This window comes from Conger conger, chromosome 4 (assembly GCF_963514075.1).
Source record: "Conger conger chromosome 4, fConCon1.1, whole genome shotgun sequence".
Classification (NCBI taxonomy): Eukaryota; Metazoa; Chordata; class Actinopteri; order Anguilliformes; family Congridae; genus Conger; species Conger conger.
This window is the reverse complement of record NC_083763.1, coordinates 8,565,738-8,584,867: the sequence shown is the minus strand read 5'-3', so window position 1 is coordinate 8,584,867 and position 19,130 is coordinate 8,565,738. Positions and strand designations below refer to the sequence as shown.

The 19,130-nt window shown below is 47.5% G+C and overlaps 1 protein-coding gene across 9 annotated transcripts in view; it reads right to left on the bottom strand.

Moving 5' to 3' along the window:
- si:zfos-588f8.1 overlaps window positions 1-17,451 on the bottom strand; it is a 72,934-nt gene extending 55,483 nt beyond the window's left edge. For all 9 annotated transcript variants that reach the window (XM_061240869.1, XM_061240876.1, XM_061240867.1 and 6 more), the window contains exon 1: window positions 17,094-17,451. The gene's annotated coding sequence lies outside the window, so the exon portion shown is untranslated. The remainder of the gene's footprint in view (window positions 1-17,093) is intronic.
- Between the last annotated feature and the right edge of the window lie 1,679 nt (window positions 17,452-19,130).

Genomic DNA, 19,130 nt, shown 5'->3' with positions numbered 1-19,130 from the left:
CAACCTTCACTACCCCAAGAACGTACGAGGGGGGACAGGGCGGAAGAGAACCAGACACATCCCAGCCCCGCATGTCAACAGACACGTTAAACCCTCCTCCGGTCCAGTTTCGTAACTCCTCTTCGCCCCCCGGCCCCATCGCTCCCAGCGGCCTACAGACTGACCTTTCCGTTAACCCCGCCCCCCCCCCAGGCGAAGGTGAGGCCGGCGCAGGTGGCCGTGGTAACGGAGCGCTACAGAGCGGTGGTGGGAGAGACACGTACGCCGTCTCTTCTTCACACCCGCTGGAGCCACCGCGTTTGTTGCTGTAATTAGCCAGACGCCGCGAGCGTGTCATCGCGGCGTACTGTAGCGTGTGTGTTCACCGCATCCTGACACCACCGCGGAATGTGTGTGTGTGTGTGTGTGTGTGTGTGTGTGTGTGTGTGTGTGTGTGTGTGTGGTACACAACGTCACCTATGGGCCTCAGTCATTCGCTCTGGGGGCCCCATGTGAGAGAGCCAGGGCCCAGGCTAAGCCCTCGGCGTGTCTGGCCTAGGCCCATGCTGACAACAGCCGCAGGCCCTGGATAAATGCACAGGAGGGCAAGGAGACCCGGAGCTGTGTGTGTGTGTGTGTGTGTGTGTGTCATCACGACTTCCGTACAGACACAGGATGCGTACACAGCGCTTGTTGCGGAGGTGGGCACTGTGGGCACTGTGATTGGGTTCAGCACGGGAGAGCCACCTCTCTCAGACAAACACAAACACAGACTGTGGCCCTGTCACTATGGCAACGGGAGACCGAAAAAACTGCAGCCTGGGACAGCGCACAGTCACATAAAAGGTGGGCCAGAGTGATGCCTTACATCACGAAGAAGAGCAGGTGTGCCAGCTACAACTAACTGGGAACTGGACTATTCCGTATGATTGGAATTATATGTATATGCAAGTTTCTACTTCATTTGCCTGTAATAAAAAAAATAACTAATTATATTATAAATTAAATTCATTAAGAAAAATGTAAAGAGTATATATTAAACAACAGGTGCTTATGAAACAATATATAGTAAACACCAAGTTTCTCTGATGTTGAGGACAGGATAGCATCCTGCACAAATGATGAATCATAACTTTCAATAGACATTTTCATGTGCTCCAAAGCCAAACGTGAAGGTTAAAATACTTAACCTCAATGTTGTGAGTCACTGCTATAACAACATCACACAAAACTGTCCAACTAACTAGCATCTCAATGCTTAAAGCACCACTGACTCATTACACAGTTACAGTTTTACAGCCCCTATTCCAGCTTAATGGCGCCATTTCTTTTGCCCCTAAAAAGTGCGATAAGATCCAAATTAGTTAAGCAGTTTCATTATTACAGTGCAGGAGGGACCACTGCAGAAATGTTTGCACCACCAGTACACATACATACTCTGATCAACTATACAGGATCTAGCTTTCCTACACAGTATTGCTGGGATCCAGGCCACAGACTGTCACAACGAGGGAGAGCGAGTACAAGCACGCCTTTGAAAGCCGTTTCCATTCAAACGCGCCTCTCCCACAATCGCGCGCGGAACGTGACCGGGATGCAGCACCAGGCCCGACTGCAGGAACCGGGGGCTTAGGTCCGAGTTTTCCTTAGCACCGGACGTGTTGTCGTTAAGATTTCCCACTGTTTTCAATTCAAACAGCCCCGTGATTAAGAGCAGGTTTCAAGTCCGGCTCCAGTGCAGCTGTGCTGCGTGTGAGGACGGAGATGACGGGAAGGTGAGATTAGCGCGCGAGCGACGCGCTAACGGCAGCCCTTCCTGTGCTTAACGTGCTAACGGCGCGCTAACGGCAGAAGATTAACGTATGAATGACATGCTAATGGCAGCCCTTCCTGTGTTTAATGTGGTAACGGCGCACTAATGGCATTCTAACGGCCCGCTAACGGCAGAAAATGAACGTTAATGGGAGCCATTCCTGTGTTTAACACGCTAACGGCAGCCCTTCCCGAGATAAACATGCTAACGACACGCTAACGGCAGTCCTGTCTGAGAAATACCGCGCTAACGACACGCTAATGGCCGCCCTGCCGGATAATAACGTGCTAACGACATGCTAACCGCAGCCCTTCCTGAGATTAACTTTTAACATTTACAGTAATGTGCAAAAGTCGTAGGCACCCTACAGTTCTGTCTTTATGTTTGTCTTCATTTTCTGCAGTATGACTTTTCCACAGTACTGTATGCCTTACAAAGTTTACTTAACCCTAGACATGCCTTACATTTATGTTTACCTTACCATAGGTACGGTATGTCTCACAACCATGTTTACCTTGTCCTGGGGAGGCCTTTGGCTTAACAGTTAATGTAAAGATAGAGGTCATCGGATCAGAAGTCTGAAGATGTCATGCTCCCTGTTGTTTAGTATTGGGAGAAGTTTGGCGGAGCACAGTACACAAACTGGCTTGGAATGCCCATGTCTATGCACGCTAGCGTGTGAAAAGAAATGGGTCGGCTCAAATAAACCAAATAAAACTTATCCTCCTGAATTCCCCAGTTTCTTTTTTTGACAGCGACTCTGAAGTTCAGATCAGGTGAGTGTTCTTTAGCTCCACTGGGATTTTGGAGTCAGGTGCAGGTGGGGTGCCACTTTGCGTACCAAATGTTTAAACTGCTCCGTTTTCTCTTACAGATTTCCCTCCTTATGGAAAAGAAACTGGGCTATATTAATCAGAAAAGTCTGAGAGCAAAGGCGAGCTCTGAGAATCGCTCAAGGCAACAGAGCAGCATCCTAATAATAATAATGAATGTTGTTTAGTTGACGCTTTAATCCAAAGTGACTGACAGTTGATTCGACTAAGCAGGGGAGCAATCTGAGGTAAGGGCCTTGCTCAAGGGCGCAGCAGCTGTGCAGATATTAATGTGGCTACACCGGGGCTTGAACCACCAACCTTCTGGGTCCCAGTCATGTACCTTAGCCACTAGGCTACAGGTTGCCCCCTGATATTTATTATTCTCAGCCAGAGCAGTCACATGACATACTCTTAAAATCACTCAGCTGCTGAAAGCTTCCCATCTGGCCTGGACTATGAAACACGGCCACCTGCGCCGTCCGGTTACCAGGTAATCTGACGTCGTAGTGCAGTCGTCCTCGTCGGTTGCTTAACAAACCTGAAAAGTAATTGCCCTGCGAAAGACCTTATTTGACAGGGTCAATAGTCCCTCGCCCAAACAGTGCACCCTTGTCGTCTTATTTACGGATTATTAGATTTCCAAACAGACAAAATGCCAAGGTTACGGTTAAAGGGCGAGCAACGACCAATTAGGAGAAACAAGAGGCACGGTTGTTCTTCGGATATTAGTAAATAAACGAGTAGCTTCCTGGCAGAAGTGAAATTTGATGCGTCAAACACTGACAGGCAGCCCTTTAGCTGTGGACGGCAGCAGGGAAAGTCCACGTTTGTGATTCACACGGTTTCAGTGGAAACGCCCCGGCCCACGGAAAACAACGCGCAAAACAGGCCTGAGGCATGCAGGGTTTTTTTTGCGTAGGACCCGGAGTCGTCCTTCTGGCGGCTACAGACAGGCACCACTGAGTACAGGGCCTGCTGATAACATCACATTACATTATTGGCATTTTGGCAGACGCTCTTATCCAGAGCGACGTACAGTTGATTAGACTAAGCAGGAGACAGTCCTCCCCCTGGAGCAATGCAGGGTTAAGGGGCCTTGCTCAAGGGCCCCAACGGCTGGGCGGATCTTATTGTGGCTACACCGGGATTAGAACCACCGACCTTGCGTGTCCCAGTCCTTTACCTTAACCGCTACGCTACGCTACAGGCCGCACCACGAGCCTGATAACAGGAGGCTCGTGAGCCGCACGCAGCTGACAACCGCCGACAGCGCCTCGTCTTATCGGAGCGGCGCAGCCGAGAGGCTGCCGGTGTCAAACAGCAGTTACCGCGCCGCTGAAACCACCCTCCCCCCCCTGCTCTGGGGGTTTCTGCGCCGGACGAAACGGAGACACTCGTTCGTTACGTCTCCGCGCTCGTACTTTCTGCGGGCAGCCTCCCAAAAACACGCCGGAGAGCGTTCCGAACCAAAACAAAACAAAATCGCTCGCAAACTGCAGTGCCTGACCTTTTCGTGTGTTCCGAGGTCTTCCGAGTTTGCTTTACACTCAGGACCGCAGAACAATGTTTCGCTGTGCCTTTTTGCCTAGAAGAGAAATTATTGAAGGACACTTACTTAGTCGATGAAAATTTTGTAATTTGATAATCTGTGGTTTTGTTTTCGTTTAGATTCAGGCCCGTGCACAGACTTTGGGAGGGTCATATAAATATATTTCTAAATGCCATATAAAAGTGGCATTTAGAAATAAAAGAAAAAAGAAAAACCATCTCAGGGCATATGCTTCCGCATGTCTGGGCATGCACATGCCAGTTGAAGATATTTTTCTTAAAAAAACTCAAATATGGGATATTCTTTCAATATGTTAGTGAGAACGCACAATGTTTAAAGAGCAGATGACCAGATCCCGTCAAATTCTGGTCATCGGAATGACAGTTGCTGAAGGGCGAATTACTGTTCTGCACTTCAACTATATGGGCCAAATCTGGAATAACTAGGCTTACATTTTAAAAAGGGGACAGGGTTTAAAACAGTTCTCATATAACAGAGCTGCTGACCAAAACCACAGGATCCATAAAATGGCAACGCATGCAAAAAAAAAAACAAAAAAAAAACCCCAAACCACACAAAACAGCATAATCATTATCCTCAATCATGAGCTGTTCTGGTTTAAATCTCTGGGTTTAACTCTTTCTACGGACGTTTCCTCTGCAACTTCAAAGCCATCCCAAAAGCAACACACAGACACACACAGACACACACAGACACACACAGACACACACAGACACAGACACAGACACAGACACAGACACAGACACAGACACAGACACAGACACAGACACAGACAGACACACACAGACAGACAGACACAGACACACACACAGACAGACACACACAGACACACACAGACACACACAGACACACACAGACACACACAGACACACACAGACACACACAGACACACACACGAGAGGCAATGAAAATAGAAACAGGGGATGTTTAGGCCAGTCGCTGACAATCCCCTTGTAAGCTCAGGGGACCCGTGGAACATTCCAGAGATAAGGATAATGGCGCTGAGGACGGTCCGTTTGGCCGGTGCTAAAGCCTCATCTGGTCTCCGCTGCATACTGCAGGCAGATGAGGTGCTAAAGCAAACAAGCTCCATAAAATAACTAGCCGGTGATGGGGGGGGGTGGGCGGGACCCCCAGCGGTGACAGAAACAAAGAAGCCTGGAGTCGCTGGACCAAATTAATCCTCAGGCTCATTTCACAATCCCCTTTTCCAAAGAATGAGAAGTAGTGTCTGTAGTGCAGTGTTTCCCAACTCCAGTCCTCGGGACCCACATGCCAGAAGGTTTTTGTTGTAACCAGTAACTCACACAGCTGATTTAATGACTGAACCGATCAAACCACAAAAATGCCCTTGATTCGTTCAATCAGCTGTGTGAGCTACTGGTTACAACAAAAACCTTCTGGCAAGTGGGTCCCGAGGACTGGAGTTGGGAAACACTGCTGTAGTGTCTGTACCTCGACTTACCTCACGCTCACTGAGACTGTTGCCCAGATAATTAGCCTACCCCCCTCCCCCCCTTCGACACTCAGCCAAAACGCCATTAACACCCACCACCAGCTCCCCCACTGCAGTAGAAAATGAGAAATATCCAGGAAGCGGGGCTTCAGGTTTTGCCCTCACCTGGAGAGCGGGCGAAGCCTGCAGAGCTGGATTAGTGAATCTTTTCTGCAGCAGAAACATGAGCAAGAGCCCGCAGGGTAGGCGATGGGTAACCATCCGGTATATCCGCCAATAAATCCACCGCTAAAATAAAAAGCAACAGCTAGTTCCACATTCTTCAGTAATTTGCCCCAAAGTAGATTCATCATTGTTTGCAAAAAGACAGAAAACGGAACTGAACGGAACGGCCAAAATAACGTGCCGTTTTAAAGAACCCAGAGGTCGTGCCCACACATTTGGGACTGGCCGATGACACTTGGCCTATAAGGTGGCCTCGTAGCCTCCCACTTGTCAAGTAACATGGAGCAAAACACAAAGTGCGATTTCAGATGAGCAATTTTATTTTTTTAGGTTTGTGAAAACAAACAGCAGCACGCTCATCTGTGAACATTTCTTGTCTCAGGATTTATGAATATTGCTGCGTTTCGGACTGCTGGACACTTAACCATGTAACTGGAGCAGTCAACAGATAGCCGAAGAAAGTTGATTCAAGAAAACCAAAACAGGTTTCCCGCAGATAGTTTCACATGAAAAAAACAAAAAACGTGGGCTTAAAAAACCCTGCAGGCCAGTAAAAATTGGCACAAGCAGCAAGTGTGAAAAGGCTCCAAGAGCATGAACGACAGAACGAGCGGGAAAAACGTGGCACACAAACGGACACGTATTCACCCTTCCGTCATCACGGAACGTTCCAGTCTCCAGGTGACAAGCGAGGGTTCCAGGGAAGCCTGGTGATGTAAGCGATTTTACCTGGCAGGGTGAGTGAGGAATGAGCTCTGGCTGCCGAACACATCGGATCTGTGCAGTACTCACACACACTCTCACTCTCTCACTCTCTCACTCTCTCACTCTCTCACTCTCTCTCACACACATTACATTTCATTATTGGCATTTGGCAGACGCTCTTATCCAGAGCGACGAACAGTTGATTAGACTAAGCAGGAGACAATCCTCCCCTGGAGCAATGCAGGGTTAAGGGCCTTGCTCAAGGGCCCAGGGGCTGTGCGGATCTTATTGTGGCTACACTGGGATTAGAACCCCCAACCTTGCGTGTCCCAGTCCTTTACCTTAACCACTACGCTACAGGCCGCCCCTATTACACACACTCACACTCACACTCACACTCACACTCACATTCACACTCACACTCACACTCACACTCACACTCACACTCACACTCACGTTCCGTTTCAGGGAGCACCGGCTCATCGCTAAGGGCAACGACCGACTCGTCGTCACTCCGGGGTCTGAAATCACGGCCTGGAACTCAACCTGACTAACACAGGAAGTGATGCGTGGGATGACTGGCAGGAAGCGAGTGAGCCAGAGTCAGAAGATCACAGAAATGCAAAGCACATCACCATCATCATCATCATCATCATCCACGGACACAAAGCACAGCCGCGCACTCGAGGTCAGCGGTCAGGCCAGGGGAAGTGCCCAAGCCCCCATCCGTGAATGTGTCAGAAAGAATGAGCCAATCGGTGAGTCAGAACATTCAGACCCAAGTGTTACCCTGCTGCCCTTTTGGAGTGGTCCTCACTCCAGGCACTGGAGAGCCACAGGATGTGCAGGATTAGTTTTCGCCTAAATATCAGCAACCAATACAGACCCCAGAAACCAGACGGGGTGAGCGAACTGCATCATTAACTGCTTTCGCGGATGAATTAAGTGCTGAGTAACAACAAAAGCCAGCACACCCTGTGGCTCTCCAGGACCAGGAGTGAGGACCTCCTGCCCTATTGCCAATACAGAGGAACGCCTCATCAGAACGCAAACCTCCTCCCACAGCCACAAAGAGGAGAGAGACCGGGCTGAACGGCCCCGTCTGCCCCACTCTGTACGAGAGGAGATCTGGAGCAGCTCCCAGCACATTGTCCCACGGGCACAAAGACGGCAGCCAGCTGTAAATTACCTCCCGGCCCCGAAGCACAGGGGCCAGGCCGGCCGGGGGCCTGAATGGAAAGGGCCCGTCCCAGCGGAGTCTGCGGTAGAAACAGAAACGCTGCCTTTGTTCGAGGAATACCTCCATTTAGGGCCGCGTCTAAGTCCTTCGGCAGATGGCGGGGACGGCAAACACAAAAAGAGAGGAAAGAAAGAAAAGTAAAGAAAGAGAAAGAAAGAAAGAAAGAAAGAAAGAAAGAAAATCACCAGGCCGGTCGATATTAAGGCAAATCTGCCGCGCTTGTCGAGCCCCGCTCGCCCAGCAACGGACACAATGAGGCGATAAGCGAGGCGCTCCTCTCTTCCAACACAAGAACAAAAAACAGGGAGAAGGGAACTGAATGGGCTGCCACTTTACTCCCGTCCGCCACCTTCCACAAGATGGCCGCCGCGACGACCAGCGCAGGTGCACGCAATTACAGCGGCGATGAACCGAAAAGGCGGGGAGGGGCGAAGATTTTGAAAAGGAAGGAGGCGTAAACTGACGCCTCTCATGAAAATACACGTACGTACACGCACACAGGAACACACACACACACACACACACACACACACACACACACACACACACACACACACACACACAGGTCCTACTCCATGTGTTACTAAGGATTTTAGCATGGGACAGTGCACACCGCAGGGGTGTCAGGTTCAACCCGGACGACGTGCGAATCGCACCGCTAAACCATCTGGCTCCAGTGAGAACGTAGCTTCAGTTTGAGAGTCCCCCCTCACCGCATCTTAGTTCCGTAGCAGGGGGCGGGAGGGGGGGTAACCCAGTAGGACCCCCCCCTGCTGTCGCACATGTGGCACGGCTCCTTAATTCCGTCCAGATGGTTTCCACGGTTTCCCCCTGGAGACGGCCACATCTGACGGGACGCGCGAGGCGAGCGGTGTGGCCAGTCCTGCCCAACCGGGCGACGGCATCGCGCTGTTGCCGTTCCAAACCAGCCAATGGGACAGAGTACGCCTTGGGTGGTGGAGGGTGGAGGGAGAAGTTTGTGCCGTTTTTTTATTTAACCAAACCACTGTCCGCGCATCGACGGAAAGGGCTAACAGGCCCTCCCGTCTTACAGCAGAGATAAAAGCCAAAAAGCACAAATCGACATGAGACGGTGCCTCACATGCCTAGCGTAATGGAACCCAGAACTCCTCTCTCTCAGGGGCCTACTGCTGGCCATGCAGTTACAGACCTGAGCAAACGCTAACGCTGCACGAGGGCGTGAGACGGTAGCCCACACAGCTCTGACTGCTGGGCTTCTGCGGTCTCTGCAAATGAGAACCGCTGAGGTAGGGATTAGAGACAGCAGAGAGAGAGAGAGAGAGAGAGGGAGAGAGAGGGAGAGGGAGGGAGAGAGAGAGAGAGAGAGAGAGAGAGAGAGGGAGGGAGAGAGAGAGGGGGGAGGGAGAGAGAGAGAGGAGGAAAGGGGGAGAGAGGGAGAGAGAGGGAGAGGGAGAGGAAGGGAGAGAGAGAGGGGGAAAGGGGGAGAGAGGGAGAGAGAGGGAGAGGGAGGGAGAGAGAGAGGGGGGAGAGGGAGAAGGGGGAGAGGGGGAGAGAGAGGGGGGGGCTGGGAGGGAGGGAGGGAGGAAGGAAGAGATACAGAGATAGAGGGAGAGAGGGAGAAGGAATGAGGGAGGGAAGGAGAGGAGGTAGAGAAAGAAGGAGAAAGACAGATGGGGGAGCGAGAGTGGGAGAAAGAAAGATAGAGAGAAGGAAGGAGGGAGGGAAGGAGAGAAGGAGGTAGAGAGAAAAGGAGAAAGAGATAGCGGGGAGAGAGAGAGAGAGGCAGCTGGGTGACGTGTGGCTCAGACTCAGCAGAGGGAAAGGGGAAGCTGAGGTGGAGGCTCACAGAGGGGACATTGTGCTAATGCGCTCATGTGGGTCGCCCTGGAGAGCACGCCCCCGACACATGACCCCACGGCCGCTCCAAAACACAGAACCCCCCGCCAACACACTCACACACACTCACACACACTCACACACACACACTCTCTCACACACTCTCTCACACACTCTCTCACACACTCTCTCACACACTCTCTCACACACTCTCTCACACACTCTCTCACACACACACACACACACACACACACCTGCACTCTTCCACCACAAACACTACAGCCTAACATCAGGTACTAAAACCTCAAGCTACCCCTCCAGAGGGCAGTCAGCGAATATGAGGTACTTGTCTGATTTTGGGAGGGACACGGGGGTATAAGTCTCATCCCAGCTCACTCCATAAACCTCCTCCCTGAGGCTGTCTGCTGGGATTCAAGTCACAAGTGTCGTAATGTACAGATTTGGTCAATGTGACGTCAATTTTGTCAATGTGAGGCCCACAGAACCAGGACATGTGACAGTGCGCTTCCAGATGGTCGTGATAAAAAAAGACAGTTTTCTGTGAACCGGCTGCTCACACAGAGACAGTAAAACTGGCCTTCCCTCCGCTCCCCCAGAACAGGCCACCCTCACCCCCACGGAGAGACAGAGAAATCGGGCGCAAACACAGAGAGAGAGAGACACTCTGGCCCTTCCTCTGTCTGCGCCCGTACCAAACACACAGACCGCAGTCTAAAACCAGCACAATGAGGTCGAAAAGCAAGAGGAGTCAAGGGTCTGAGGCACAAGGCTTTGCCCTTTAAGGCTTCCAGAAGTCCAGCGCCCTCGCATTCCTCCCGTATTAGCGCACGGCGTTAGCGTCCATCGCTAATAAACAGAAGAGCAATAGAATAAAACCAAAAGTGATGACTGGGACAGATGGCAGATGTGCTAGCGCTGGGTAGAGGTGAGTCTCTCCCTTGCCCTCTTGCCCTCTTGCCCTCTTTCTCTCTCCCTCTCCCTCTCCCTCTCCCTCTCCCTCTCTCTCTCTCTCTCCCCCCCCTCTCTCTACCTCCCCCCTCTCTCTCCCCCTCTCCCCCTCTCTCTCCCCCTCTCCCCCTCTCTCTCCCCCTCTCCCCCTCTCTCCCTCCCCTCTCTCTCTCCCTCCCTCCCTCTCCCTCTCCCTCTCCCTCTCCCTCTGCCTCTGCCCCCCTCCACCCGTCACTCTGGTCTCTGCCCACAGCTGGCTCTCTTGCTGGGAGCACTTAGTCACCCTGCTGCCACCGCCGCCCTGTGCTCCTGTGCTCCTGCTCCAGCTTTTAGCTGTGCTCCTCAGGGGCCAGAGGGGTGGAGGGCCCATTGCGGTGCTCCTGGGGCCCGTTTACAGCGCAGTGCCGAGCCCACTGGGAGCCACGGCATTCCCTCATACACAGAGACTCTCTCTCTCACTCTCACACACACACACACACACACACACACACACACACTTTCTCTCTGTGTCACAGACACGCTCTCAGTCTCACTCAATCCCACACACTCTCCCTGTCTCACTGTCTGTCTGTCTGTCACACACACACTCCCTCTGTCTCGCACTCTCTCCCACACACACACACACACACCCCGTAGAGTCGTCAGAAACAAGGGGCTGGCTGTGTGACTCCTCTTCCTGGGCTCCTGAGCGATGATGGGGCTGAGAGGAATCCTCCACTTCATCACGGGCATAAATAACTCCCAATCCCGGGCCCGTCGCCAACTGACCTCATTTACGCAAACACGGCTTTCCGGCCCCTGGGAAACTCACTTTCCTACCTCCCAATCGGAGACGCCGGCGGGTGACGAAGCGTCGCGGCGGCCCGGCTAGCGGGGCTACCCCCGCTGTCCGTCCATCAGAGGTGTGACCGGTAGCCACGGAAACGGCGGCACCAAGGACACGTCCCGCGCTCACCGCGGCGATGACGTGTACACTCGAACCGAGCCCCCGAGAGGGCCAGGCAGACGGACCGCTTCCTGTGTGAGGTCAGGGTCTGGGCCGTCGGCGGGGGGGGGGGCGGGAGCAGGCAGGCCCCCCACAGTTTGCCATGTGTGTGGAAGAGACACACACACAGCCAGCTAGCACAGCTACAGCAACCCAGACTACAAATGAAAGGCAGTATTCATCCAGAACCGAGGAGAACAAAGATTAGATGTATACCCACAGACCAGCAACCAATATCCTTAGGGTTACATTCCTCCAAGCCATAACAATCAAATATAGTTTGTAAATTGTACACATATAATTGGTAAGGGGTGCAAAGTAGTCGTTTTGCTATTATAGACACTTCAAATGTGAATGGCGTTCGCAATCCAAAGAATACTAATTCAAGACTTTTATTTTGTAAGTTGCTATGATACAGTGCTTCCTTCTTAACAGAACTTTCCGGAAATGGCATTCTGCTACTTGTAGCCTATATGTGGTTGCCTAAACTACCCAAAAGCAAAGCAAGTAAACTGAAGTGAAAAGACCGTTCAAAATAAACTGTGTACACCTCATTTGATTTCCCACATTTGAATAAGGTTAACCAACACACGTCATCCCAGCTCTTTATCTGATTGTTTGCTTCTTCACGCTTGGTGATTCTGACCACCTGAAGAGGCGTTGTCGGTCAGCTCGTATTACTCTGCCGAAGTGCAGGGGAACGAGAACTCTCCAAAACTCTTAAAAGTCGCTGAAAAACAAATGATCCGATCTGCAGCGCTGTGCAGAAAACTATTTCTGCTTTTTCGTACTGGCCTCGCATGCAGCCGATACAGTACATTCCCAACGACATGAGACGCGAAGGCAGAAGCATTCTTCGCTTTGAGTCGTGGCTGCGTTTTAAGAGCTGCTATAACGAATGCCAATTAACTGTGAGGAACGAGACTATTTCTGCACATTCTGCCCCAGCTTTTCAAAACGACGGTAATTTCCTTTTCCTCCCAGTGGACAACTCCCTCTGGCAATGACAGGTCACAGGACGTCTGTGATTAGGCAGCTAGTCTGCACTTTTTGCGATTAAAATAAGTCCGTAAAGTAAAGCATTGTTATGGGCGAAGCCAAAACAAAAACGCCAACAGGAAAACAAATATAGGCCATCTGCAAACTGAAAGTCCGGCTCTGGCATTTAGACTGTAATTACAGTCATTTTTAAAACTTGCATTACAACATAGGCTGTTCTGGAAGAACAATGCGGCCAGCAAGATTGCACACTCCGCTCAAAGTCCTCTCCGTTTGGTAAAATAACTCAAGTTATAACCATTTCCATACGTTTTTACCAACCCGGCGTCACAGAAAATCCACACCGCATAGCTCCGTTGGTTACTAGCTGCAACATTCAAAGAGATATTCTTTCCCGTGCCCACAAAGCGACACACCCATGTACATTCCTGTCAAACTACTGCAGCGCTCCACAAGATTACAGGCCTCGCTTCGCCATAAAGCAGAGGAATAAAACGCAGAGACGTATAAGAAATTTGGTTGACATCCTCCAACAAACGCCACCCCTAATGCTCCAAGTATGCTTTGACGAGTATGACGATATGAATAATAATAACAACTTTATTCGAACAGCACATCTTCATACAATGATCGCAACTCAAAGTGCCTCACAGGAAGAACATACAACTATCATAAAAAAGAAATAAACAGTGGCTAATCGTTTCAGCTGCTTTATTGCAATAGTCTCGCGCACACGGTCAACATTTTATTATTACGTGGTACTCGGTACAATTTAGCTGTTAAGGTGTAAGTGCCGCTATGCTAAAATGTGGACTACAGATTTTCAAAAGATCCATGGTGTCATGTTGCCACAACAACCACTGAACAACCCGTGTGTCATCTCTGCCATTGTGAGTACTTGCAATGCTTTTGTTTTGCTGCTGGGGATGAGAGCGAGAGAGAGGCATTGAGTAACTCGATCGGGAAGGAAAAACTGGTAACTACCTGCACACAAACAGAATGAGACCTCTCGCCCTGCCCTGCCCACAGCTCCCACGATACAGAGAGCTGTGCAGGTAACAAAGGGCCACCGAAAAGCAAATATCCCACTGACAGGCCTCTCACAATGCCAGGAAAACACCCTAGACCTTCAGCCAGCTTCACTCACAAGGGCTTCCTGCCCAGCTCACCCTCTGAGTATTATCATTTGAGCACAGCCATTGGTGTCATTAGCCACCGAGCCCCTGCACGGAGGCAAAGGAAAGCCTGTGCTTTGTTTTTGACAGGTAGAGCTGGGCCCAGGAGGACTGAAAGACCAATTGGGCTTTTACTCTGCTCGGCTCAGAGACAGTACTGAGGCTACTGTCTGCTAGAATGAAGACGAAAGCAGTACAACTGTGCCTGACTGCATCTCATGTGAAAGTGGGAGACTGCTTAAGGTTTTTGTTTTTTTTTTTTTTTTTTTAAAGCAGGATATTGCGAATTAGGCCTACATCTAAGTTACAGCGGCTTTCAATGATCATTTTATTCTTTCTACGTTTTGACCTAATTTCAAAAAGGGGCCAGTTAGAGGTTTGAGATCCAAGTACCGCAGCTATTGTGCAAATGTAGCCAACTTCCAAAAGTGACTTTTTTTCTTTTTTCTTTTTTCTTTTTTTTCCCAATTCGAATGCAGAGACATCCTGGAACAACTGTAACACCAACAAGCTCCCAAAGATAAGATAACCAGACCCGACTTCAGACTGCAGTGGAGGAAAATAGTATGTGCAAATACTGGCCTGGAAGACAGAATTGATTTTCAGGCCGACTCTGCGTGGCTTCGTGTAAAGACTCCTCTTAAGAGACGGGTGACAGAGGTTTCCTCTTTTATCAAAATGACCATTTCCAAAAGAAACATGTGATCATAATGATTACAGAGAGAGAAGAAACAACACACACACGCGCACGCAGTCGCACACACACACACACACACGCGCGCGCACTGGGATGCACCCTGGAAACAAAGGCTTGGGCAGAGACTGAGGTCACTCTGTATTTTATTTTTACTTTATATTCGACTCCTGTCTCCCAGATCTATAGCACCAGGCCCATCTCTTCTTCAGGGTATTTGATCCATAATATGGAGTGACTTACATAGCCTATTCTAACAAAAACGAGTTTGAAACTGTTTTGTTATTTTCTCACGCAGTTATTTGGTGAAGGTAAGTGGAAACAGAGCCCGCTGATCGCTCAGAAGGCCGTTTCCTGTTAATGATTGACCTGAATTACCTGTAAACCATATAAATATATAAATGCGAGGCTGCAGAGAAGCAGCGCAGGTCTGGCCAGTGCAACTAGATGAGAAAACCTACAGCCTCCTGTGCGTCATCATCTTAAGGACACACAACTCACTGTCTAATAACCCACACAGAAAAGGGGAAGAACAGGAGTTCCTGCTTAACTTGCAGGGGCTTTTATTTTGGTACGGTTGGAGTCGGAAGTCAGATAAAACAGAAAACAAGAATTCCTGAGCTTTGTTTGGCTAAATCACCATTGTGTAAACACCTTTTTTTCTTTCTTTTTTTAAAGAGGGAATTAAAACCTTATATTATAAGGTTCAAACCGACATTTCTGACAAAAGTACGGTAGTGTCATAAATATGTTGTTTATTTGGCAATTTGGAAGGATTTTGATATTGTACATTCAGAGTACCTTTAGGGTGTCTGTCATTTTGATCTAAGCAGAACTAGCCCTCCGTTTCAGTCTTGCGGTGTTAGGATGGGAAAGCTTTGAAGCTCAATATCTAAAAACTACTAAGAATGCAGATATAACCTTCTAGCCCTTAGTTCTGAGGTCAGGAGAACAGTAATGATTATCATTATAACATTCAGTTATGCTAAATGGCTATTCCTAGGACGTTTGGGTAATATACCATGTCTAACTCCTGAGGAAGGAACTCCCCCCGAACTGCTCTCCAACCACGTCTTCAACTACAGAGCAACAGGAGAACTATAGGCCATATGGCTCCTTTCTTTTCGACTGAAAAGAAAAGGAGCCATCATTGTCTTTCACCGTGACTTTCATGATGCTTTATAGAAGCACACGGGAAACGAAGCTGAACTGACAAGTGTTTGTTTTATATCAATCGCAAGTGATTCGCACATAAACACTGAATGAGGGGGTCGTTTCTATTAAGCGAAGAGGCTGAGCCTGTGCTGTTGGGATAGCCGTGTTATTATCCTGTTCTCCGAGGAGGTTATGACACAGTTATCACCGCATCCGACTGCAGGAAAACTTCATCTGCCATGTACTACTATGCCCCACGGCACAATAACCAAAATCTCAGTTGAGACGATGTGTACTCAAACTATACGATTGTTTAAAATCAAACAGAGGCAAGCAATCACTACCCAGAAGCATGGTAATACATTCGCTCCTAATCACACACGCCCAACATTGCATTACCATCCCGTCCGTGATTAAGTTTTTCCAAAATTATACGGCTCAGACATGACTCATGTTCCACCTAAGTTACTGTAGATTTAGCCTATACATTTTCGTCAAATCTCTGACTGTTTAAACTGCGAACAGGAACAAACGCTGGGGGTAAAACAGTACAGCAAGTTATGAAGATAAGTCCCTACCATATGACTGACTGGCATTTCGATGCTGTATCACCATGCCATACACACAGAAGGATGCGTCCTATTTGCCTAGTAGAATCCATGCTGCTTAGGCAATCATTACGAAAAGCATCGACAACTCTGATAACCACGATACATCGTTACACATACACTACTCATAACCCGTCTGGGAGTCTGTCTCTCAGTCACGCATCACGACTTTCTCATCATTTCGCAAATGTGCGCCGCAGACCAAATATGGCCCTGTTCAAACTGCCACAATTAATAACGCGATTAAAATCAACCAAGAACATTGTCTCCACCAAAAGAAGTCGATTTATAGCTGGCTATAGATGATAACAAAATGACCGGAGTGAAACATTGGAACGTTTGAAACGTGTACTCGGATGTAGCCGGCTGGCATTAGCTACTTAACTCATTTGTATAACTCGGCTAGCTAACGTTAGCTACTCTGTGAATGTAATAAACCCACAGCTGGATGAGAATTGAGAACACAACCACAGCTAGACTATAGCTACTCTTATTGCTTTTGATGTCGTATCCGACTACTCCGACTCGTGTCATATGCCATGCCTTAAACTAGGTAACGTAAGCTAGCGATAGATGAAGCTACAGATAATTATTGACTACTTACTTACACTATGTGATACGCCAACTTAGAAGCAAACGCTCGTTGACTTACCATTACATTCCCATAAGACATTCTGTCTTAAACAATGTGTTACCTACCTGAAATAATTTTATCCACTGAAAAATGATCATGCACAATTTCAATAGAAGTAATTTAGCTAGCTAGTTAGCAGCGAGTTTGCATTCAGCCCTATGAAAACTTTTGTTCCGAGGACTTGGAACAGTCCAGGAACAAAAACCTGAGCCAACCAACTTGATCGCCAAAACTGTTGCAATAACCAACTTACCTGGTTTTGGTGTTTTTTTAACCGAATAATGTAATCCCATTCGTAGCAAAGTCGTAAACTTGGAAAGAGAAATATCAAAGTTCCCTTTCTCTCAAAACACAAATCGAGGCGGCTAGTTAGCTAGCCAATGACGCTACCGCAAAAGGGAGCAACAAAGTTTTCCAAACAAAGTCCTTGTCTGAAATCATATTAATCGTATAATTGAATACCAGAAGTGGTGTGTCTATTGCGGATTATATACGTTAAACCGATCAAGAAATTAAAAAGCACATCCCATTTAAAACTTTACGGTTCCGCCGACAGACACTGCTAGTAATGTACTTTGCCACTTCCTTTCTCTGTATGAATCGAGCATTCACGTTACATCGCCCAACTGAGAGCGTTAAAAAAAAAAGTTAAGAAAAAGCCGCAAGCTGGTTGCACACAATACAAGTATTTTGAGAACACAAATTTCCATTCTTCAGCGTCCCCTATGGCGTGGAGGAGAATATTTCTTTGTGGTGTTTCGAATTGGCAGCATCAGTGCATAGCCTACATTCAACGTCGAACTTTATTTGTTAAATAAATTAACACAAAAATGTAATTAAGCGACACAATTAAGATGGCATCCGTTATCAGCACCCATAGATACTGCTTTCTATACCCTGATAACACTGAGTAAAAATCCATCCCTAAATAATCGCACTGAAATAATCAGTCAATATAAAAATAAAATTAAAAAAATTAAAAATAAAAATTATATATATATATATATATATATATATATATATATATATATATATATATATATATATTCTGGTGGGAAATAATCCTGTAACATCTATCTGGGTGTGTAATCTTAAAAAAAAAAAAGCATGTGAAAACATGAACAAATGAATTCAACTGTTAAAAAATAAACCATAAAATACTACCACACCATAGCCTCTCAGTATCCTTCACATATCTCCGTAACATAATATTATCATAAAGAGAAACTCTGGAACTAATAGAAGGAATATAAAATTGGGCCTGTTAGATTGACTACTGTGAAACCTTTCAATTGCTATCTGCACAAACCCACCATGACACCTCCCTTCTCAGTGAATCCAACACATCCTACTGTATTCCCTTTGATAGTAGGCAATCTCTGCCTGAAAGGTCCCCATCCAACAAAACCAAATGTTTAAACTTTAAATAGTACTTAATATAATATCTTTTACAATAATATCCATCCATCATTTTCATCAGCTGTACTCTGTAATAACTCATTGAAATAAAATTTTAAACACATAATGCTCATTCGCTTTCATTACATCGCTTATAGGCATTTGGTGGACGCTCATATCCAGAGCAATGTACAACAAAGTGCATACCAATAACCATGGACAAGTGTGCTGAAAGACCCTAGAGGGAAGTACAGTTTCAAGAATACAACAAAGATAAGGACTTGGACCTTGTAGATTAATCTGACAATGGGTTATATCCATAAAACCGTTTATATACAACACAACACAAAAGAATGATACACTTTAAACACTGAAATCAGACTCAAGGCCAAATAATTGTTTTCACTCTATCGATCTCTGTTTGAGAGATCTGTGGTAATTACTAAGCTATTGCCTTTTCTATAAAACTTGTTTCAAGACTTTACTAGTTATCGTCATTGCTTCTCCTTAGTTTGTCCTCATTGTAACACATTTTTATTTTTCAACCCAGTCTGTGAGTGACAATAAACACCAGGATACCAAAGTGAAGTGATCATATTTCAGCGTTTAGGTGTGAATTTAGCAGTACTCCGAAAAATACACTTTGCATGTTTAAATTCAGACGTTTACTTGTAAGTAATGTTTTCACATGCAGTAGTGTTGGGTTGGGCGCACTTCTATTCTGGGCTTTGTTCATTAATGAAATACAATGCAATCAATTAATCTATCTATCTACAATAAATATAACAACATGTGCAAAGTCAGGATCAAAATTAATTATTTGGAAAAAAGTGTCAATATCCTGCCAAACGATTTACATTTTCATAATTTAAAAAGGGCTAGTTTATTTTTA